Raw genomic sequence first — 25,162 nt, 5'->3', positions numbered from 1 at the left:
TGAAACACAATAAAGTCTCACACTCCAGGGGTGGAGAAACAATAATCGCCTGCATAAAATGTCCCTTTCACTCTGTATTCTTCCCAAAACAGAAATTCACATTCTGCACAGTGTCACTGCAGTTTGGAAATAATAGCCGGTTAGGCATGATGACCAGGATACTGCTGAGTGGGTAGTTTATTCCGATACAGTATAACTGTAAGATATGCCAGTGCTTTATTGTGAGGGATAATTTATAAACTACATTAAAAAAAATTACTAAGCATCTCCTTCCTCCTGGTATGGGGCTAGCAGACACGAATGGTCACAAAACTGTTAGTTAGGCTCGGGAATATCCATCACAACAAAACTCCAAAGACAAAATGATGAACATGCTGTCACTTTTCAAGAAAAGGAAAAAAACATTTACTACTGCAGAGCAGTGTAACAGGACGTTTAGCAAGACACATCTGCATCCAGCGATGTTTTCTGTCTGTCAGACCCACTTGAATCCATGCCAAGGTCTGTTATATCTGCTATTAACCTTTTACACTAATGTAACCAGATTTGTTGAATTTTCCCACGTACACACAGTCTATTTCTGAAAAGGCTGATTTTTCTCAACAAGCAAGGATTCGGCTGTCATTAATGTTTACTTTCAGACTTTTAGATAAGAAGCAGGGTACACGTCAAAATTACTTGCTGTCTTTGTACAGTTTTCTAAGGTTAGTTTAGTCATCTAATGAATAACTGTTTCATGAATTTCACAGAGGTCAAGGCAGGAGGATAAACATTCAGCAATACTAATAATGTGTGGAATGCCCATTAAATGTCAGTAATGTACCACAACACTGCTTCAAAGCAGCCCTGAAATCTCACATTGCTACTTAACAAACCGAATATTTACATGTAGTTTCACCTGAACTACCAGTCTTCTACAAAATGCCCCAGGACACCAGGACAGTCATCATTCCCAGGTAAGTATAAAGCATCACATAATAAAGACAGAAATAAAATGTAAGCTATACAATTTAATTTACAGTATTGCAGTATTTTACTTCAGTTTGCGTGTGGCCAATGTTAAGACAATATAAGTACTTTATGTTAGCCAATGCACTTTTTGTTTGTTTGTCTGATTTACTATGTTTTTTAGAAATGTCATATTTGCTATCTTTATAATCCTGTCCTATACAACTTTCAAAGTTGTAATGTACTGTCATGTTTTGGTGTGTGTGTGTGTGTGTGTGTGTGTGTGTGTGTGTGTGTGTGTGTGTGTGTGTGTGTGTGTGTGTGTGTGTGTGTGTGTGTGTGTGAGAGATTCTGTGTGGCCATGTACACTGTGTGTGTGTTGTGTTAATGGAATTTTATGATACCTCAAAATTGCTTACTTGCTCACTATTGTAAGTTTCCTTATTCCACACCATCAAATGGTATGTGTTTTGTTCATAGAAAGTTCACGTTTTATTCCTCATTCACTTCTATGAAAGGGATATGCCTAATATTGGAAATCTGATTAACAAAGTGATTATAAATAAATAAATAATCTCACAATGCTGGCTTACTTATTTTTAAAAGAAAATGTATTTCTCCTGAGTAAGAAGAACATAGAATTGAAGTATTGGAGCACCACTTACCTAAACTTCCATCTATTATATTTATATTTAGATAAACCACTTTCTCTTTCACTGGGTCACAGAGCCATGAATGCCTTTTGCTTTTTTTTTTTTTTGCAAAATGAACACGCAGTCATAATATTGATCACTATTGCAGTAGCCTTAGCTATATGAATTATATCCTGCAAATAATGTAACAGCCAGCCAGATTCCAAAGCTTCAGGGCACCTTCCACATCTCCAAACTATCAGACAGTTTGAACTGAGCTGACTAAAAGGTAAGTTTGGCTGCCAAGCCCACCAGAGCTTTACTGCCACTGAAGAGTACACTCCTCTGAGGTTTTTGTGGATTGATGGTCAGCTTGGTCCTGTTTCTTTGCTGGGCAGATAGTCCCTTTGGAGAAAAGCCTTCCATTTTCTAAATATTGATTGTGTTTTATCATGTTCCTCTCCAGAAAACTTATTTTAAATCTAGGAATTTTTTGTTTTAATGGACTGTCATGAAACTGTATCTTACTTTCCAATGGGAGTGATAGTTTTTACTGTCAGTTTAAAAGGTGTGTAAAGTAACTGAAAACTATTTTTTCTTGAAGAAAGTGTGCTTATTTAACTTTTGGGAAGATGGCAAAGTGCTTTATAGTGTCTTTTTCTGTATTATTCTGTGAAAAAAGTGACATTTTTTAAAGACTTGTAGTTTTTATAGACATTTGGTGCTTGCCTTCCCTCAGGAAAAAGGCACCACTTTTTGCTTGGCCATGTAAAAATCTGTTGGTCTCACACACGGTCATTTTTCCAGCTACAGAAAGGAAACGTTAAGCAAACAGCCTTTGCTACTACAGCAGGCTAGCAATTGCCTCAGCCACAGGTGAGTGACTCTGCTGTGACCATTTGTTATACCTTAGACAATTCATCTTTTATTCCAGATCCCTCTGGTGTAGCACCTACAGCCACTATAGATCAGGGGTTAGCCACATCCTCTGTGGCTATTTGGAACCCCTCAGTGGGCAAGGGAAAGCCACTCTTGGTTCTTTGAGAGAAAACAAGGAATGCTTCCCTGTTGTGTCAGAATGCCTTGCACATCCCTTGAGAACTGCTGTTGTCATTAGCAACACAGTTGGCCCCACTTTTTTCCTGCCAAAAAGAAACAGAAATCTAAGCATTTATCTAATCAACTCCAAATTTCTTTGGATAGGAGAAGTTTACTGGGTCCAGCTCAGGGTTAATTTAGGCTATTAATCCTTCATGTCAAGTAGTTTTTTGGTAAAAGAGAGGAATACTTCTGAGGAGATACAAAATTCTGAATCTGAATAAGAAGATAAAGGGATAGATACAGGGTTTTCTCCTCAGATTTCTGATTCAGATTCAAAGCAGAGTTTAGTATCTGATTCTCCTAATGGGGGGGGGGGGGGGGGTTCTCATTTTCTGAGATTATTGTTAGAATGTGCCAGAGGTTTCAGTGAGAGAACACTGAGGTTCCTCAGTCTCTCAGAAAATACTGAGTTGTTTCAGAAGGAATTTCCAAAACCTACACTCATTCCTCCTGTTCTGCTTTAGATGGTGATGAGCTTTTAAACTCCCCTTTGGACAGAGATTTAGTTTTTCACTCCCTGCGCTGCTGAGGTGTTCTAAAAGTGTGATGAATGGGGTAAGTGGATCCAGAGAATCTCTAAGATTTTTTAGCCCTCCTTTTCCAATTATTTTAAAGGGATTCTCTAATTTCTCATCCAGTTTTGTCAGGAATCAGAACAAACAAAAAAAAGGTAAACAGATATTTAAGAAGAAATGAAAAGGGGGTTACTAAAAAGTCTTGAACTTCCCAAAACCAAGGACACTCAACAAATTTCAATGTCTGCTCAAGAGATCTTGTGACTTCCTCCTGCCAACCCCTTTTTTTCCAGAAAGTCTGAATCTCCATATATATATATATATATATATATATATATATAATTCTGAAGATCATTCATCAAGGTTACAGGTGGCTGAGGAAGGAAATTCTTCCTTTCTTGGGGATCATTCTTCATCCTCCAAATAAGACTGTTTTATTTTCACCACTTCTTCATTGCATGCTGTTTCAAGGCATGATCAAGCCAGTTCCTCCTTCCTAGGTGGGGAAGGGTTGTTATACATGCACATTCTTAGAGCTGAAGGAGGGAAAATGCCTGGAGACCAGTTCTTGATCTTTCTTTCCTAAACCTGTTTGTAATAGCGCGCATATTCAAAATGATGTAATTTCAAAACATGTTACCTCTTCTTCCACTTTCAAGCTTCCTGGTAAAACTGGACTTAAAAGATACATATCACATGCCTATTTGTCCACACTTCAGATGTGTCTCAAGGTTTTGTGTGTCTTGATCACATTATCAGTTTTCTGCCTTACCCTTTGGACTATTCAGTGCACCTAGTGTGAACACAGGGTGTCTAGCTGTAATTATAGGTGACTGTATGATAGAGGGTATCCACATTTTTTCATATTTAGATTACTTGCTTAACTATGCAGAGCCTTTTTTCAAAATGGCAGGAGTCTCTGTTTTTGGTGAGAGATCTCTTACACAAGCTGGGATTCCAAGAGAATATTTAAAAGTCTTTCTTGACTCCTTCACACAGGATTGTGTTCCTGGGATGTCAATTAGACACCTCAGTTCAAAGGACTTTTCTTCCACAGGAAAAATAGATCTATATCTAGATGTGTTTCTAAGGCTTTCCATTCAAACTTGGTCACAGAAAAAATACCTCAGGATTTTGGGTTTTATTACTTCTATGATTGACTGCAGTGGTGGTGCTGCGGTAGCGTTGTCACCTCACAGTAAGACGTTGTCCTGTTCGATTCTCAGCTAGAGCGTCTTCTGTGTGGAGACATGTGTGAATGGGCATACCTTCATTGAAGGTTGTGCATCAGGGCCAGGCAACTCGGCACGTAAAAATCTACTGCCAATCATTAGCATACCGGAGTTCTGCTGTGGTGACCCCTAACCGGGAAAAGCCGAAAGACGCAACATTACTTCTATGACTCTCATGATACCACATGAGAAAGATACAATGGTATCTAAAGTCTCTCTGGTCCCAGCACCAACACCCACTGTCTTTTCAAATCTGAAGTCTTGGGGTTTATCAGAAGAGAAATCAGTTGGTGGAGAAAGATATCCTTAAATCCAAGTCTTCCATTATCCTTCCCTGTTCCAAAGCAGTCAGTTATCATAGACGCCTCAGACTTTACTTTGGGAGCTGTTTCAGGAGTGATAAATATGTAGGGTGTGCAGGATGCCAAAGCAGATGCAAGCACGTGAATATCAGAGAGATGCATACACTGATCGTCACTCAATTCTCAGAATCATCTTTGCTCCAGGGACCGCCTCGAGTTGTCACAGACTACCCAGTTATGTGGTACATCAACAGGTTGTAACCCCACTGCAGATATCCACATTACATTGGGTTATAACTTCTCAGCATAATCTCACTCTACAGTCATCCTACATTTCATCAGTGCAAAATTGTGTGGCAGACATATGGACCAGAACCAGGCAGGACATCATGAATGGAAACTAGATCAGGGGGTCTTCCATGATTTGATCCATCTGTATGAAGTTCAAGTAGATGTCCCTGCCTTAACTCTGAAGAATCACCTGGTGAGATTCTGTTCCAGGACTCTATGTAAGAAGGCCTGGAAGACAGATGTCATTTCTTTTTATTGGACAGGAATGTTCCTATATTTTTCCACTAATATCCAGGGTAATTCTGAAGATTCGGAAGGAATTCCCCAAGATCACTGTGGAGACTCCATTCTGGCCAAGGCGACCATGGTTCTGCCTTCTTCACAGGGTGGAACTACTCACACAAGAGCAGTGGTGTTTGATATACCCCAACATCAATCATTACCTGCATGATAAGCTCTTAATTCCATTTACACACATTTTCTGAGAACATGCAGCAGATATTAATGGAAGCAAGAAAGCCTGCTACTAGAAAATCATATATTAGAAATTAGAAAAGAAATTCTTCCCAAATATATTAAGCTAGGGTAATCTGCTCATGTAGCTAAGGTTACTGCAGCGGTGATTAGTAAGATGAGCATAGTACAATTGTGTAAGTAAACTTACTGTAACAGTCGATGTTCAGCAGTAGACGCTTCCTCCCTTAATCCCCCTTGTTTTTGGTATGTTTTTATGCCAGGATATGGGCATTTATTTTTTGTCGTTCCTAACATTGTCCTTTCAGGGTTCAGACTCTCTTTATCTTTTAGCAGGTAAGCTCTGAAGGGCTTGGTGCCCACACTTGTTTTATCAGCATGCACTCCCTGACAGTTTGAGTGCATGGATGATGCCTTGAAGCTTTAGGACCTGTCACGCTTTTATATTCTTGGCAAGATATAGCCTGTGTAGCTAAGGCTACAGCAGCAGTGATCACTTGAACATTTACTCTTATAGGAAGTTTACTTACACAACTGCACTTTCTATTTACTCCTACACTATATGCAAACCTATGGGCAATTTGAAAGATTACTACTCAACTAACTTCAAATCTTTAGGAGGTAGGAGGAAATCAGATTACTCACTGAAAAAATATATGGAGGGGATAGCATGCAAACTCCACACAGATGCATCCAACTTGAGAATCGAACTGGAGAACAACTTGCAGTGCTATTCACTGCACCATTGTGCCTTCCAACTTCCTACATCAACACCTAAAAAAGCTCAACAAAGAGCAGGATTAACAAAGAAACATACATACAACAACTGCTGGCATGCCAGACCTGTAAAGCCTACCTTAACTGTTCACTTTTACATGCCTGCAATATCAGAACAGGATGACATCTACATCTTTTTACCTTGTGTGTAGCAAAGTCATGTAGAAATGGAATGATACATTCAAGCAGATTGCCATGCATGATTGTAATGCATGAAGCATGCTGCATAAAACAGCTGTAGATATGTTAGCTGTTAAACAACAGGACATATTATTACAGGTTATTAGTGTATGTCAGTCCTGTGTAATGCTCACTGCATACCAGTTTTCTTACACAACTAAACAGTGCACTTGCAAAACATGAGATATAGTCGATAAAACTAATGTAAAATTGTTACAACATAATATTTAAGGTATATATCTCATAGCTGTGCAGTGAACATAAAGTAGAGGAGGTCCAAAATTTAAGATAACAAGTAATTGCAAATGTGTAATGGATAATCATATGCAATGCAGTCTAACAAACACTGAACACAGTGATATCTGACATGAACCCCCCCCCTCCCCATGTGTGTCAGTCATGTAGCATGCTATACTAGAGTATTATTATTATGTATGCCAGAATGCCATGTGCTTATGTATATGGCCACCACAACAGATATATGTGAATATGTACGCCTGCCGACATATTTTTAATTCATGTGTCTTTGGGTGATGCATATGTTTCAATTACAGGATATAAATGTGCACCTAGAGATTATCCACCTATTTTGTGCATAGTAGTATCTGACATGGGCAGCCACATTCTAGACTGATCCAGATGCAGTTTGTGCTTATTTCCAATTAAGATGGACAGCATAGCTCATCTGGGAAGTATTATGTACAGAAGTGCCCAGCTGGTGTACAGACGTAGTAAGGTGAAACCTCCACAAACCTAGTGAGGGTTCCCTTGGTATTTGCTGTACTCATATGCTCATAACAGCTTTGTAACCTGGGAGACGTAGCAACCAATGATCCCCTCTTATGGAATCAACAGCAATACAAATGTTCATAATGACATGGGCCACAGCCTTGCACATAGCATCCAGTATAATTGCCCTCTACTAATCTAATATACTGAGAAGCAAAAAAGGCTTATATTTTGGGCATTGAAAAACACCGCCACCCACATGTATTTTGGTCATATGTGTATTCTGCTCCATGTGGTGATGCAGTACTCATCCCATGCAAACGTAAAAATGTTGAGCCTGCGAGTTAATTGTATAAATGTCTGTCTGATTAGGTCATCTCTGCTGCTTAAGATCAAATACCATTTGTACCATTTGAGCTTGTTTTGCATTAATGTCGAGTCCCCCAGTTTAAACACTGAAAAGTTGAGCCTGCGAGCTAATCGCAAATATCTTTGTTTATTTTATCTCTACTACTTAAGATAATATGCCATATGAACTTTTCCACTGCTTTTAGCAAGCTTTTAGGTCAATAAAATAACACTGTACATGCGGTCTTTTTGGTCAACAATAGCTCTAGCCATATAATCTGTTTATACCTGTGTGTTGTCTCAGTCAGCATACTGTAATCAGTTATGGCATTTAGAACTGATTGTTGTTTTTCACTGACTGGTCTGCTGCATTCATTAGAGGTGAGGTTGCAAAATTTAAAGCATATTGCTTCCAACTGAACTATTAATTGGTTAGTACCTGTGACCTTCTTAGACCTGCTCATGCTGTATTAGTATTACAAACTGCTCCACTGCTTAGTGTATAAAGACTACTGCTAGAATATTACTTGATACAGATTTCTATTTTCTCATAGCCCACTCTACTAATCCCATATACTAATTGTTTCCTTTTACAGTCCCTGCATCCTTCATGTACAAGTAATCCCCCACCTGAAATGGATGCCCAAGAATCTCCACTCTCGTACAGCAAGACCATGACCCAAGCAAACAACCAGTTAACCTCCCTAATGACTGCAGAGTATGTTTCTCCCCATTTGGTTGAGGAGACAGGTTAGTGAAATTGGGTTCTGGACTGAGTGGCCTTGGCATAATAGTGGTGCACACACTAACCAGGAAGCTACAACATAGACTTCCCTCCTCCCATACCTTCAAACAGTTTCTAACTCTATTCCAGGTCTCTTTTCAGTTGTACCCAAGTTGCTAGCAGAATTCTCACAAACATTTTCTTAGTTAAATCAGTTAAGGATAACCAAATTATCTTACTTGCTGGCATTGTGAGGTAGCTGATTATTTTTTTCTTATTAATGTCTGGTCTGCCTCGTGGTTCAACCTGCTCCATTCACCCTTGTTCCACTCGGGCTCTCTCTGCTCCCCTATCCCACCCCCAAATCAAACCCACCCCACCACTCCTACACTTAAAATTCATTACCACACCTATAACCCACCAATACACTAATCAATTCACTCTTATATCATCACTCCACCTAAGCCCTGCTACTCTATCTCTTGCTACCTAACTCCCCCCTCTATTAACACCCTACATTCACAATTGCATTGTAAAATCTACCATATACAGACTTTCTTCCTTTAAAATCCCAAACTCATTTCCTAATATATCACTTTGTATCATTCTCATCTAACCTCCATATCTATCATACCATTTTCCATTACCATCGCTCATACCACAATCTCAAGCATTTACACATTCATCACTCCACTTACATATTTTCTTTCTTCTCTTTATACTTGTGCAACTCACAACTCTTAACCTTACTTCTCTTGCCTCTAAACCTATAACAGTTACATCCTGTCTCAGACCCCACTTAAACAGCTACTCTAACATATCTTCCAACCTCTTCCCTTTACACCCACTACTCTTCCCCAAACTAAAAATTCTACCCATAAAACACCATAAACCCCTCCACAACATACACCTCAACATACCCAAATCATACCAACAACTACCCTATTACACACCCACATTTTCAAATATACCCCTTAGTGGTGATATCAAAGTCCAGAACCCACTTCCACTAACCCGTCGCCTCAACCAAATTCTTTCAAAGCCTTAAATATAGTCACACTAAACTTCCAAAGTATTAGAAATAAAATCACAGAATTCCACAACTGGACACCCCATAATCAACCAATCATTATTGCCACCACAGAGACCTGGTTCAAACCAAACAGAAAAGAGCCCGAATTCCTACTTCCAGGTTTCAACACCTAAAGGCAAGATAGGCAGCACAAGAAAGGAGTTGAAGTCACACTTCTCTTCCCTTGGTCCTACCACATGACCTCTTTCTCATATACCAGTCCCCAGTTCTCTACAGCTGAGATTCTTATCTCATTCCTAAAAATAAATAAATCCAAAAAACTATGGATTTCAATTCTGTATATTCCCCCAGGTGATAATATACCTATCTTGGAAGTCATCCTTGCCTGGATCTCTAGCACAATTAAGAATGAAATCATCATACTGGGTGATGTAAATATCAGTTGGTTAAATTTCTGTTCTAAGTTCCCATCTGCAAACATCACCTTATTTAATTTCACTCAATTAATTACTTCCCCGACCAGATTCAGTAAAAGTAACTTTGAAGGCCCCATCCTAGACTGGATACTGGTGAGTGACCCAAACAAAATTTACTAAGCAGGTACTCTCCCAGACACTTTAAGTGATCATCTTCCTGCTTTCGTGTCAGAACATCTCCTTCCCTTTAAAAAGAACATCACTGCAAACAAACATGGAATTTGGCTAACTTTGAACTCCAGACATTCATCAACCTACTGAAACATATGGACTGGAATGTCCTTAAAACCACACTCCTAGAATGAAGCAGTCAACTACTTTAATAATATATTTCTAGAAACTCTAAACAAACTCGCACCCCTGGCATGAAAAGAATAAGATCTAATTATGCCTTATGACTTTCTAAATCAACAAAACAATTAATGCAAAACAGCGCGGAAATATGAAAACAATGGCTTAAACACAAAAATCATTCCAACCTTCAAAATTTTAGGCAACTCTGCAATCCTGTTAGAAACAAAGGCAAAAATGACTATTATCTAAAATTTCAATGTAACAATAGAAATAACCCCAATAAATTCTGGACAGCCATTTCCTCACTTCTAAACCCATGCACAAAAAACAGTCTTATTCCATTTCCTAATAAAAGCTATCCCGAGATAGCTAACCTCTTACCCACTTCATCAACATTATATCTAAAATCACAACCATCTTCTGACAATATCAGACAGACTCAAACCGTAGTACTACTACACCATCATCTCCATCCCACATCACCCAATAACTCTCTCCCCATCCTCTCTAATCTGTTCTCTCACCTAATACACACTTTTACCCTAAAACTCATTTCCACTTCCACTATTAAATGACTACTCCTCAAACTCAAACCTGGCTCTAATGCAGCCAATGATCTAACCACAGAATATCTCAGACTTGCCACTGATGCAGTTGCCTATCCTATTAGTATACTTATAAGCAGATCCATCCTGGAATCTTACCTTCCAAAAACCCAGAAAATGTCATTCATTTTACTCCTCCACAAAGGTGGAGACCCAACAGGCCTCTCCAATTAACGTCCGATTGCCATTCTTTCTCCCATCTCTAAGATTCTCAAAAAATGTATACAAGGTCAATTTCTTAACTTCCTCACCAATAATCAAACTGTATCACCTACACATGGCTTTAGGCCAGGTCACAGCACAATGACTGCCTTGATTTCCTTCATGGACACAGTCAACAAATCTAGAGGATCTAGCAAAATGGTCTCTTGCTTATTTCTGGACCTGTCTCAAACGGCACTCACCTCGCCTTCACTATATTGGTTTGCAAGCTATCTGTCCAATAGAAAACAAGGAGTTAGATGGAATTCCTCCTTCTCATCTTATCTCCTCAACTCTACTGGTATTCCCCAAGGCTCCATATTAGGCCTCCTCTTATTTAGCATCTTTATCAACAACTTGTATTCCTCACTCGCTCATGGCTCTCTTATTCAATATGCAGATGATTCAACTAACATTTTTTCTGCTGATTCCATACCCAAACTCCAACATATTACACCGCACACCTTACCGCCGTAGAAATATGGCTTAATCACAATAACCTGTTACTCAATCCAAACAAAACCAAGCTAATTCAATTTATCCTCAACAAAATAACCCCCCAAACAAAAACAATTTTACTATACTCTCTCTGAGCAATACAGTAACTGAAGTAGTTTCCCCACACTAAATTACTAGTGGTAATAGTAGCTGAACAGCTAAAATTTGACCTACGTGTCCAGCACAACATTAAAAAAAACTCTCCAAAAATTTGACATTCTATACAGACACAAATACTTTCTGAGTCCTGCTAGTAAGAAAACCTTAGCTATCACATAACTACTACCCTCACTAATCTATGGTACTCCATTACTCACTAATATACTATCTTCCCTAAAATTGAAACTTGAAATCTATTACAATAAAATTGCTAGGTTTGCTACTAATGCCACATACTCCACCCATCACTGCATAGCAATACATTCTCTTGAATGTCTTGAACTACCTCACTATCTTTCCTTCATGCAATTAACAAATGCACACAAGATAGTGTACAAACCCTCTGAATGTCCCACCCTTGTCTCACTTTTCACAAACTACCTCCCCAAAAGATCTCTTAGATCTGAAAATCAACACCTTCTACAGGTACATAACCTACCTGCAGGCAAACTTCTATACTGTAGCTCTGTAGCCAGGACCTGGAAGGCTCTTTCTTTAATACTTAGATCCAACCAAAACCTTACCACCTTCAAAATGTCCTTGCATAGGTTCACAGGTTCATAGGTAGGTACTAGGCTATCTGCCCGAGGGCATTTATAAGCCTATCCACAGTGTGTCAGCTTTCGCCACCCCATTGATTAATTAACTGATCCTCTGTCAAGCATAGCCAATGAAGTGATCCCAGGGGTGTATTTTCTGTTACCCATCCACTCGTCAAGGATTCTCTTGAAGAGTGTTAGTGAGGAGCTCTGCCTGATGTAATTTGGAATTTTGTTCTAAAGCATGGGTAGTCTCTGTGACAGGAATCTATCCCTCCAGCATGTTCTATTTATTGTTGTGGCAAGGTTTAGCTCACTAGAGCACGTGGCTCGCAGTGACTTGCATTTTTTTAGGTGGAGCATGTCCATCAATTCTTAGTTGGACATGGCTTTGTAAGTCAGGCAGAGATCATCTCTGAGTAAGCGATATGCCACTGAGTACAGCCGGAGTTTTTTCATTTGGGCTGCATTGGACATATGCTTGAGGCCAGTAATCCTCTTGGTGAGATGCTTTTGTGTTCTTTCCAGCTGTTGGAAGTGTCTTGTGAGGTACATCCCAAATGGGGCATTGTACTCTATGATGGGTCTAATGAGTGACGAGTAGAGGGGCACTATAACCTCTTTATTTCTAGATGCAAACCCTTTAGTAATTAGATGGGCCACATAGAAGGATTTCCTAACTACTTTGGCAATATGATTGTCAACGGAGAGATTACTATCCACCTGGGTCCCCAGATCTCTTATTACCTCTTCTGTATTAAGGGGGCTGCCACCTATGTGGTAATTCATGGGTGTTTTGTTTTTCCCAAATGAGATGACTATGCATTTTTTGGCATTTAGCTTGAGGCCATGACTTTGACACCAGGTGTCCATCTCAGTAAGGCCCTTTTGGAGGATGTCCGTGTCAGCCAGAGAGTCATTTATGGCTCCCAGTTTGCAGTCATCAGTGAACTTGATTAGTCATAGTCCTGCTGTGTGTGCCTGTACTTCTGAGAACTATATGCCGAACAGTAGGTGTCTCAGGACTGAGCCTTGCGGGACACCATTTGTTACTGGTTTAGAGTCGGACCTGGAGCCCACTATTCTTACCGTGTGAGTTCTGTCTGTAAGCCAGTTGGCAACCCATCTCGTGATGTAGGGGTTTATGTTCAGGCTGGTGAGTTTTCTGTAATACCCGAGTGGGGAATGGTGTCGAAAGCCTTGGCGAGGTCAAGGTAGGCTGTGTAAACCAACTTTCCCTCGTCTATGGCCTTGGTGACTGTCCCGAAGAAGTCATCCAGGTTTAGTAGGCATGATCTGCCCTTAACAAAGCCGAACTGGTTTAGGTCAAGTGTTTGGAGGTTCCCAATGTCTTTGTTAATGAGTTCCATGATGATGCGCTCCATAGCCTTGCAGACCAGGCTACTCAGGCTTATGGGGCGATAGTTACCAGGGTCAGTTGTGGCCCCTCCTCTGTGGAGAGGAATAACCATTGCTGTGTGCCATTCTATGGGCACATAGCCTGTGGAGAGGCTGAGGTTGAACAGCGTGTTTAGGTGGGGGGTTTGTTCATTCTGTAGTTCGTGCAAGACGCAGCCTGGGACACCATCTGGTCTCATTGATGCTGTGTTTTTGGCTTTTGAAAGGGCTGTTTTCACCTGTGCGTCTGTGATTTTTGGGACACTATACCTTTCCGGTATTGTTGTGGGCTCTTTTGGAGGTGAGGGGGAGGGTGAAGTTTGTACTGAATCTATCTGCCAGGATGCTGGCAATATCAGTAGGTTCAGTATATTTTGTGCTATTTTGCACTAGTTCAGTGCATATCTGTGAGTTGCCACTTAGATTTTTAACAAAGCTAAAGAAGGCTTTGTGGTTATCTTTTGAATCCTTTTCTTTTGAAGTTAGCCTTGGATGATTTCATGAGAGACCTTAGTTTCTTACTGATACTGATCAGGGATGTCTTTCCTTCTTGGGATTTGCTTTTTTCTGAACTAGTTTCCTCCTCCTATTGTATAGCCTGTTTATTGCAGGGGTGCACCAAACTAGTTTCCTTCTCTTAGAAGAGTGAGTCTTGGTTTTGCTAGGGATGGCACGATCCATGCATCCTTGTAAGTGCTCACAGAGTGCATTTGCAAAGGTTTCTGCATCTTGGGCAGCATTATCCTTTAGCGTGGGGGCTGTGAAACTTATCACCTCTGTCTTAAGTAAGGTGAAGTTTGCTTTAGAAAAGTTTTTTACTGTAGTTTCCTTAGTTGGGGGTGGTGGTGGGGTGTGGACATCCAGAGTGATTAGTTTATGGTCTGATCTCACCAATGACAGGTTGACCTCCAGTGTGGAACACCTGTCGTCCATGTTGGTGATGGCCAGGTCCAATATGTTTTCACCTCTGGTAGGGGAGTTTACCAGCTGATCCAGGGTGTTTGAGTTGATGAATTCCAGGAAGCGCTGGACCTGGGAATTTGTACTCGAGTAGTTTTCCCAGTGAATGGTAGGGTAATTGAAATTGCCCAATATCAGGGTGTTCGGTAGGACTTTCATGTTTTCCAGTGTTTCCAGAAAGGTGGAGTGGTGGTCCTGGGTCATGGAGGGTGATCTGTAGCAGGCCACAATTTGCATTGCAGGATTGCCCAATGTTAGTTGCACATGGATGATCTCAGAACTATCATGCTGCGCCACTAACCTGGAGGTGTAGGTATCCTTGATGAATATGGATACATTCCCTCCTTTTGTGTTTCAGTCCGTGTTCTGTGGCCAGAACGTGTGGTATGAGTTGTAGCCCAGTAGTGCTGAGGTGCTCTCTGGACCCTTGAACCCTTCTAACTACTTATCTTCTATATGGATGTGCAGTTGCACCTTACCTACAACTTTTAACTCCTGACCACCTCTACTACAACACCTCTCTCTCACTCACTACTCAAATTGCCTCTAGTTTGCATCTATACGCAACATATTTCCTGTAAATTACCTTCAACAACCTGCCTGCACTATTTTTAATGTCTCTTTCACTATTTCGCTCTGTAATAGTTGCTTCAACAATGGCTCGGATCAACAACTACTTGTTCAGGTCTACTCTGTTTCCTAGCAAGTGTTAATTTTTCAAATACTGAATGCATCTTGTGAATTTTTTCAAATGTTTGATTTTCATCTGTGAAGATTTGACTGGTGGCTGTGCATATATATTTATATGTATAAAAATCTCTTGGTGTTAACCTGCTTATTATTGTATTTGCCATGCAGAACATAACTAATTGATCATGGTAGCTATATGTACTTGCATTTTCTGGAGCACTGAATGCTTGCTATATGTACTTGTATTTTTGTGGAGCATTTATCCCCAGGTCTGCACTGAAAATGAGCTCTTATCAGCCCAGTGGACTATCCCTGTAAACAAAAATCAATAAATAAATAAATAAATACAGACCCATCAACATCATAGGACATTATCTCACACTGTTCAGCCATCCACATTTATGCAAGTAGAAGGAGAGCCACTGGCCAGATACCTTTTGGGATATATAAAAGTCTGGTCTTGTTTTATTTGCATTATCTTTGATCCAAGAAAGCATGTTGGTCACTGTATGGCACTAGCACATGCCAGTAATACTTTGAGAAGTATCATATTTTTAGCTTTTATGCCATACTGAGCATGCCTCCTTCCAGTATGTAAGTACCTACCATAAAGGAAGTATTAATAAACATTGTTTGTGTTTCAAATCCAGCTACTGTCGTGTGGAACTGAGCCATCTTTGAGAAGAAACGCTGCAAGGTGACACAGCAGAAAGGTAAGTGAGGAGAGTGTTAAATGAGGCTTTATAATGTACAAGTATATGTCTGACATTGCATCTGCACATGTTTAGAATGCTTTCAAAAAAGGTACAACTGACAGCTGCTGTGACATGCTGTACATGTGTGCACGAGTGGTGACCCTGAAAAATAGTTTTTAAACATCATGAACGCATGCCCATAAACATGTCACAAACAATGGTGTAAGCAGTAATAAATACTGCATAACTGGTATGAGTAACAATGCTCATGGATATAGCCGAACTGAAGTCTGAGTTGCTGTGTGTTTTCATTTTAAAAATAATGACTTGTGTACGAACCGGGAAGTATGAAAATGGGGTACATGGAGCTCGCAGCATGTTTGGCAGTATGAATAAGCATACCCAGAAAATGTATGTGCATCATATATGCAAATAATTTGAAAGTGGCAGCATTTGGATATATGGGTTGAAAGGGGCACGATCTTTGTCTCTGGGCAATACATGGCCATCTCTGGATACAATCTTAGCAATACTGAAGCCACTGCAGGAGGCTGTCCAGTAATGTACATCACATGATATTATTATCAGGTATACATTCATAAATCCTGTCTGTAGCACAACTGTCCTTTACAGTAATGGAAACATGCAACTATAGTGGGCAAGTATGGCATTCCTCCTGTTCCTCTACTCAAAGTTTCATAATATGGACAACTCTAGTGATGGTAATGAATATCACACACACATGCACACCTCAGCAAGCTATGATGGCCCTGTGGTACAAGCAGACATTTAGCTACTGCAACACACATTACTAACAGCTCTACATCCATGGGCTCCTATTATGAACTAAATGAACAGTCAGGCTCTGAAGCACTACATATTCATGCACATCTGACTTCATCAAGAGGTACTATGCACTTCTTGTTTCAGATAAAGTAAGCAGCATTTGGAACATACTAATATAGTTTGCAAGCAATGTTGTGATGCACTACTCATTCCATAAATACTAACACTGTATTCATACAGGCTACTTCTTGGTCTACTTTTTTACACTAGTGGCCCATGAACATACTTGTAGAAGTGCAGTTGTAGCATGCACGTCCTGCGCAATCTACCCATAACAGCCTTGCCACAGTCTGGTAGATAAGCACAAGCTTCTTTTTATAACTCTACTATGACATCGCTGTGAATATAATATGAACAGTAAGAACATGCCAACATGCAGTGTATATTATGACATAGGTTCATAGATTAGTACTAAGCTAACTGCCCTTGTGAGCCATTTTAAGCCTATCCAATTATCCCTTGTGAGACTCAAACCCTGCACGTTGTGTTTGTAATGGAAACACCTTAACCATTAGGCCACCCTCCCAACCCTAAAAATAAGCTGTCTGTCTTGGGACCCAAACCATGAATGTCTGCATATAAAGCTGCAACTCTAACCACTACACTGTCTTGGCTTATGGCATATTTGACACGTGTTTCACATTATGCATTCTTCTTTGTCTTTTGACTGCTCCCATAAGGGGTTACCACAGCAGATCATCAGTCCGCAGAATCATTGACAGTGGAGTTTTTACTGTGTCAAGTTGTCAGCCTGGTGCCCAACCTTCACAGAAGACACACACACCCAAACCTAGGGACACTTTAGAGTGTCCAGTCCACCTGCAGCATGTCTTTGGAATGTGGGAGGAAACCAGAGCACCAGGAAGAAACCCACATGACTGCAGGGAGGACATGCAGACTCCACACGGAAGGCATTTCAGCAGATAATCAAACCAGAGAACCACTTACTGTGAGGTGATAATGCTGACTCCTGCACCACTGTGACCGACCTTATATCACATTATGTGTTAAATGATATTTTTATTTAGATTTTTGACTGTTTGCTACCAAACTTTAATTCCAGACTCCCAGTCACAAAAGCATCCTATGTAATTCTTTGGTTCATAAGTAAGTACTAGGCTAGCAGCCCTAGTGGGCTATTTTAAGCCTACCGAATTTCTCTCAAAGGTGAGAATTAAACCCTGTACCCTCTGTCTGTGAGGTAAACACCTTAGCCACTATGGCCCCCCCCCCCACACACACACACACGTTAGTATTTGATCATATATGTGTCCCACTAGCATCATAACTGTGCTAATGCCTGCATGCTGATATATGACATCTAGAAAACATGACTTGAGTCACACATAATGTGAAAACATATCACAGATGTTTTAAGGCATGTATTTTTTTTTCATTCTTCTGAAACAAAGTGGTATAGATGTAATGTTTTGTCCCTGGTACAATGTGTAAAGATTAACCATTCAATGAAGGGTCTTCTGGAATGCTTTGTCAGTGATTCCCCCTCCCCCATTTAGAGTAGTTCCTAAATGGTTCTGGATCTATCTGCTGTACAGCAAGATTACACTAGAGTCAGCACATTTTTTTCACTCTTGCAGGGAGCTTCTTTTTTACCCCATGTTTGTATGACAGCTAATATATGCAAGAGGTGTAGGAGTGAAAACTGCTACTATGGTTGTTGCAAATATTTTTTTTCTTTAAGTAGAAAAGATATCTGTGTTGTCACATGCATTCAACAGGTATGCTTGAGTTAGTGGGCTATGGTCTACTACTTATGGACTACCTGTGCCATGTATCATGCCTGTGTACAGCGTAGAGCTGGATGTCAGCAGAGATGCATATAGTATAAATCTTAATTTGTCAGAAACTCAACTCCCCTAGAAAAAATAGAGCATGGGGAAAACTGTCCTGTATCCTCCATGTGTGATGAGAAGCCCTCTCCACCAGAATTTCTAAATATCAACTGCTCAGTCACGCAGACACTTAAAAAAACAGCAGAAGTCCCTAAACATGCTAAAAATATTCAGTGACAATGATTTTGTAAGCAAAACAGCAACTGGGAGATCAACATCAGGAAGTTCAGCTACTAGGTTAAGTCCTTATTTAGTAAGCAGTTAACAAGGTGTAGCGAAGCCATGTGCATGTTTGGGTGCATGAGTGAGTCTGTGTGATACTGTCATACATGACGTATATTAAGTTCTAATATACTTAAGTCTAGAATGTTATTAATTGGCAGTGGTCTTGCAGTGCATTAATGTACCTAGCATATCCATAGTGTGTTTGTTTAGTTATTATTTATATTTATCGACATTTGATTACCAGGAAAGTCTGTCTGGATAGGAGCCCATTTTCAGCAGAGACCTGGAGAGAAAAGCTCCAATGTATTACAAAAGCATTTCATGAACAATAATTATATAATCATCAAAAAAAAAAAATCGACATTTCATATAATTATATCAGATTTGACATAATCTGAAAACTGTTTAAGAATAGAATTATATCAGATTTGACATAATCTGAAAACTGTTTAAGAATAGATACAACTTGTATGACAATGATTTAATATTTACAGAAATGTTAGCCAGTTTATAGAGAAATTAAAGCTAAATTAGTATAATACAAATAGCAATTGCAGTTTGAAGTGAGAGAAAAAAAATAGTTATGGCATATTTATAAACAGAGTTGGGGAGAAAAATTGAGTGAAGTAAGGGAGTGAGTGAAGAAGGGAAAGTAAGGAGGTATAAGGTATGAATAGGTACTTGTTCATATTTAGGGATATTGTTTATGTTAATATTAAGCAAGAACAGCCAGATTTTAGCTAGGGCATCTTCTAAAACAGTTTTAAAGGACTGGAGGGAGGGTATTGACTTGATGGATACAAGTAAGGAGTTCCAAGCCTTAGCAATGTGGTAATGAGTACAGACCATACCCAGCAGATCTGATCCTTCAGCTGTGCACATATAGTTTTCTGGATGTGTTCATATTTTATATCACATACTTAAAGCATGCCTGTAATAGTATGCACATATGTGGACATGAAATGAACACGGTTCTAGTATATGTAGGGCACCTTGCTCCTATTTGAAGTACAGTGGTGAAACATGCCATAATGCTTTTAATAAAGTATGATGAGATGCCAGATGTGTGTGCTGTGTGGATGCATGTTAGCTGTGATGTGTCATTAACATGATAATGTACACACACAGTGGTGCTCTACCTTGTGTGTGTTTAGAGAGTAATGTGTGTCATTTGCTGCAGTGCTTCAAGTGTACAGTCTGCATACCTCTCAACCTCTTAGACCAAGGAATCTGGACAAAGCCATAAATAATGGGGGGCAAAAAACGAAAAAGAAGGACACTTTTTAAATATTGCTCTTACAAACTTCAGAAGTTGATACAATAACAGGTTTTGCATTACCATGACTTTTCTGGAGGTTAGGAAGGTGGAAACTCAAATGTCTGTCATTATTTTCTGACTTCAAACCTCAATGATTTGCAATTGAGTTGCCAGAAAACACATTTTATGAAAAGCAGGAAAAAGTATGAGGCAAAAATCTGGACATTCTGCAGCAATCTGGATAGTTAAGAGGTATGACAGTCTGCAGTGGAACGCATTAATTGTAGCCCTGGCTATATATGTTAAATATACATTTTTTGCAACACCCTGGGATATGTTTGGGTAATGATAAGTCATGTCTATGTCATTAGTCTGATATCAGTACTAACAGGAGTTCTGCACTGTGGTATAAAACTGTGCTGTTAGCCCATTGTGGCTCACCATGGTGCAACCCAGTTTGGTCTGTGAAGCAGAACTGTAGGCCTATGAATGTGAGCTACAAAATATTTGAAAATTAATTGTGTATACAGTGTAAACATACATATGGGAATGCTATCCAATTTCATTTTTTGGATGTGCCAAGTATCCGTCACGAATATCATGAAAGTTACTGATAGAAATGCATGGAGCAGATAATTCATTCCTATTGTTGACCTAATTGTGTGCTGTTCCTAAAAAAAGCTTGCTGGCAAGGCACTTTGCTCACCCTTAATTAATTAATTAATATTATTGATAAGTTGAACTTTCAAGGAGTTATTAAATGTGGCCTGTGTTTCATCAATGTTTAGCCTATCATGGGTAACTATGTACAAATTATATAGAATACTGAACTGTGAATTCTGGTCACTGCTGGACAAACAGATGATGCTATGCTCTGTGCAAACTGTAAAGGATAATATGAAATACATGGTTGTTACATCTAGCTGTTGTGGATAACATTTTCCTGTTGTATTTGTCTAGAATGCATGCATCTTTGGTACAAAAGCACTGCTGGACTGAATATCGCAGATGAAAATCCTGAACTGCATTTGCAGAATTTGGCTGTAGGGCTGGATTAAATATTGCTGATGCTGCCATGCTCTGTTAGAACATTTCTGTCAAGCAATGGAATGTCCCAGATGCTTTCTGGACTTCTGCTGCTGTTGAAATTCCAGAATTTCTGCTCAGGCATGTGCAGTGACATCACACAGCTTTTTATGGATGGCCTTTATGATAAAGCTGCAGCAGCACATGTGTTGTATCTTACTGGTAGCTGAAGAATCTGTTCTGCTATTAGCCAGATATGGGCAGACTAGTGTGCCCTATTGTAATCTACCAGAGGTGTCTTGCCATGAATCAACATTATCTTATTTGCTGCCTTATTCAGTGATGCTATTTACTTCTTGCTGCAGTAACCATAATGGATGCATCTATGCATGATGTGTTACTGTTTCATTGTCCCTGTGTCCTGAGTTTTATCTATTACATATTGTGTGGTTGTATTTATAAATATATTGCTAGACCACATCTTACAGCAGTACTACAGTACCTCAGTAGTTTATGAAAATAGCATTAAAATTAACATTTTTATTAAAATTCTGCAAGAGTATACAGACAGTAGTGTTGTGTTGCTGGCCTAGGTACTTACTTATCGTAACCAGATTGTGGCGGATGCGAAATTGGCACAGTTCTTGTCAAACGAGAGCATGTCATACTTAAAAGGTGTTTTCAAAGTCCAAACTACTATTGGATTACAGTGGTTAAGCAGCAGGAACTGGAATAACAAATTTATTTATTTTATTTATTGCAGTTGGTTTACCAGGATAGACCATTGGGCCTTGAAGAACCCGTTTTCAATGGAGTCCTGGGGAGAAAAGCTCCAAAAAAGAAAATAAATGTACATTAACATTTGACAGTAATCTCTAGATACATTGTAGTAAAAGAACATAAGCAAAAACATAAATGTACATTAACATTTGACAGTAACAGCCTTGGTACATGCTATCAAAGGAACAAAAGCAAAACATAAATGTAGATTGATGAACAAACATAGTAGATGAATAAAGTAGGTTATGGTATTACAGGGCATTTAGTAGAGTTGGTTATTTAGTAGAGTTGTTTTATGAGGGGTGGGTGCAAGAGCATTCCCATTGAGATGCTAGGTGTAAGAAAAGTGGCTTCTTGAAGGTAGAGTGGTTAGAGGTAATGTGGATGTTTGGTGGTAGAGAGTTCCAGAGGCGAGCGAGGCTGAAGGAAAGAAGGTTTTTGCCTGGGGGATGAGTAGGTTTGTGCACTTTCAGTAGATTTGTATTATTAGACCTTAGAACTCTGTTTGGTAGGTGCATTTTAAGGGCAGAGGAAAGGGAGGGACAGTTGGAGGGGTTTAGAATAAGCTTGTGGGCTAGAGTTAGTTGAGTGTAAGTAAGATAGTTGGGAAGTTCTAACCATTTTAGTTTATGGAGGGAGAGACAGTGGTGAGTGGAAGACCTATGAGCGGTGGCGAATTTAGCAATTTTGTTATAGCATGAGGTGAGCTGTTTTTTTAACAAGGACTGAAGATTAGTAAGTAGTGAGGCACCATAGAGAAGGGAGGGGATAAGAAAGGAAGTAGCTAGAGTGATTTTAGGGGTGGATGTAAGGTAGGCATTTTGTCTATACAGCATGCCAAGTTTTTGATGTGTTTTTTTGATGTTTTTTTGTAGGTGGGAATTAAATTTTAGTTGGTTGTCAATGTGGACCCCGAGTAGTTTAGTCTCTGACACTATTTCGAGAGGTAAGTTATTTTGACTAGTAACTAAGAATGAGTTCATGTTGGGAGGAGTGAGTTTGGAGGGAGTAAATAACATTAATTTGGTCTTGGTGGCATTGAGAGCTAGATGATTGCTTAGCATCCATTGCTCTGTAGAAGAAAAGGCGTCTTGAGTAAGTTTTTGTAGTGTGGGGATAGAAGAGGCAGAGCAGATGATAGTAGAATCATCTGCATATTGGATGATGCTAGAGAAAGGGATAGATTTGTAGAAGTCGTTAATAAAGATATTGAAGAGTAGAGGACCCAGTATGGAGCCTTGTGGAACTCCGGTAGGGGTACTTAGGAAGGAGGAAGTTGCTTTTTTCCATTTTACAGCTTGATTTCTGTTGGATAGATAGCTAGTGAACCAGTTCAGAGATGAGGAGGATAGGTAGAGTTTGGAGAGTTTAGTTAGGAGCTGTGAGAGATAGTATCAAGGCTTTCGAAGATCAAGGAGTAAGGTGGAAACGATTTGTCCTGAGTCGTGGGCTTTATTGATGATTTCAAGGAAGGAGAGAAGGGCAGTCATGGTGCTATGATTAGGTCTGAAACCGTGTTGTGTGGGGTAATAAGATTGTTGTCTAGGAGATGAGGAAGGAGTTGAAGTTGCACACATTTTTCAAGGATTTTGAAATGGGGACAGGATGGCTATGGACTGAAATTAGTAATGCTGTTATTGTTACCACCTTTGTGTAATGGTATAATAAATGCTTGTTTCCAAATTTGGGGAACTGTGCCTTCTTGTAGGAGGTTAATTAAGATGCTAATGGGTAGTAGGCTTTCAGCAGCAATGCCAAAAAAGTAAGAAGGGATATTATCAGGAGCATTGGTACATGGTTTCAATTTCTGAAGGAGTTTCTTAATGGTAGCAGTAGGAATGGGCTTTAAAGTGAAGAGAGTGCAGTTGGGTGGAATTTGTGTAGAAAAGGGATAGTGGAATTAGTGGGTGGGGGGTGTGGATGTAGAGATTATGGGGTGGGTGAAGGGGTATTAGATGATGGGAGGAGATAGAGAATGAGGAGGTCAGTTTGGAAATAGAGTCAATAAAGAAGGAATTAAATTGGGTGGCTAAATCTAGTTCTGGAGCATTTGGATCTGGGGTAGGAGTATCTGGTTTGCTGGGGTGGAGGAGAGTGGAGATTCCTTTCCAGAATTTTGAGGGTTGTTTTTGTTTTGGTTTTGGAGTGTAGAGAAATAGTTTTTCGATCAAAAGAGATGAGTTTCTTAACTTTATTATGAGCATTTTGTATTCAAGTATGAGTGGGTTGCCTTATGTTTTTGGTAGCGTGCCCACGCTTTGTCTCTTTGTCTCATGGTAGAAAGAGTAGTTTTAGATAGCCAAGGGGCTGATTTAGTTTTTATTCTCTTTGTCCGTAGGGGAGCTTGGGAGTCAAGTACTTTTAAGAATGTTGAGTTGAAGTATGAGACTGCATTGTCTAGAGGTAGTGTTTTTAGACAAGTCCAATTTACTGCTTTTAGTGAGTTTGAAAAGGTTATTGGGTTGAAGTTTTTTTGGTCACGGATCGTAATGAAGTTGTGGGTCCGTTGAAGGATAGTGGGAAGTCGGTGGGTAAAGGTAGGTAAATAAATTCCTCCTGTTTTGCATGTATTACAGACGCATGAATGAATGAACATGGCTGCTATTATACCAACAACCATAATGCCGCAACAAAAAAAAAGTGATCGTTCAGCAACCTCTTAGACCAAGGAATCTGGACAAAGCCATAAATAATGGGGGGCAAAAACCGAAAAAGAAGGACAATTTTTAAATATTGCTCTTACAAACTTCAGAAGTTGATACAATAACAGGTTTTGCATTACCATGACTTTTCTGGAGGTTATGAAGGTGGAAACTCAAATGCCTGTCATTATTTTCTGACTTCAAACCTCAATGATTTGCAATTGATTTGCCAGAAAACACATTTTATGAAAAGCAGGAAAAAGTATGAGGCAAAAATCTGGACATTCTGCAACACTCTGGATAGTTAAGAGGTATGACAGTCTGCAGTGGAACACATTAATTGTAGCCCTGGCTATATATGTTAAATATACATTTTTTGCAACACCCTGGGATATGTTTGGGTAATGATAAGTCATGTCTATGTCGTTAGTCTGATATCAGTACTAACAGGAGTTCTGCACTGTGGTATAAAACTGTGCTGTTAGCCCATTGTGGCTCACCAGGGTGCAACCCAGTTTGGTCTGTGAAGCAGAACTGTAGGCCTATGAATGTGAGCTACAAAATATTTGAAAATTAATTGTGTATACAGTGTAAACATACATATGGGAATGCTATCCAATTTCATTTTTTGGATGTGCCAAGTATCCGTCACGAATATCATGAAAGTTACTGATAGAAATGCATGGGGCAGATAATTCATTCCTATTGTTGACCTAATTGTGTGCTGTTCC

The 25,162-nt window shown here is 39.6% G+C and overlaps 1 long non-coding RNA gene across 2 annotated transcripts in view; it reads left to right on the top strand.

Moving 5' to 3' along the window:
* Positions 1–24,444, top strand: part of LOC122810871 — a 39,877-nt gene extending 15,433 nt beyond the window's left edge. The window contains exons 1-3 of one of the 2 annotated variants that reach the window (XR_006366136.1): positions 631–956; positions 15,757–15,819; positions 24,366–24,444. This is a non-coding gene — a long non-coding RNA (uncharacterized LOC122810871). Of the gene's footprint in view, positions 1–630; positions 957–15,756; positions 15,820–24,365 lie in introns of those variants that run through there. The other variant, XR_006366137.1, reaches the window with a different exon arrangement.
* Positions 24,445–25,162: the final 718 nt, after the last annotated feature.

This window comes from Protopterus annectens, chromosome 9.part0 (genome assembly GCF_019279795.1).
Source record: "Protopterus annectens isolate FY-2018-M chromosome 9.part0, PAN1.0, whole genome shotgun sequence".
NCBI classification, from domain to species: Eukaryota; Metazoa; Chordata; order Ceratodontiformes; family Protopteridae; genus Protopterus; species Protopterus annectens.
The sequence above is the reverse complement of the archived record's forward strand: the minus strand, read 5'-3'. Positions and strand labels throughout refer to the sequence as shown.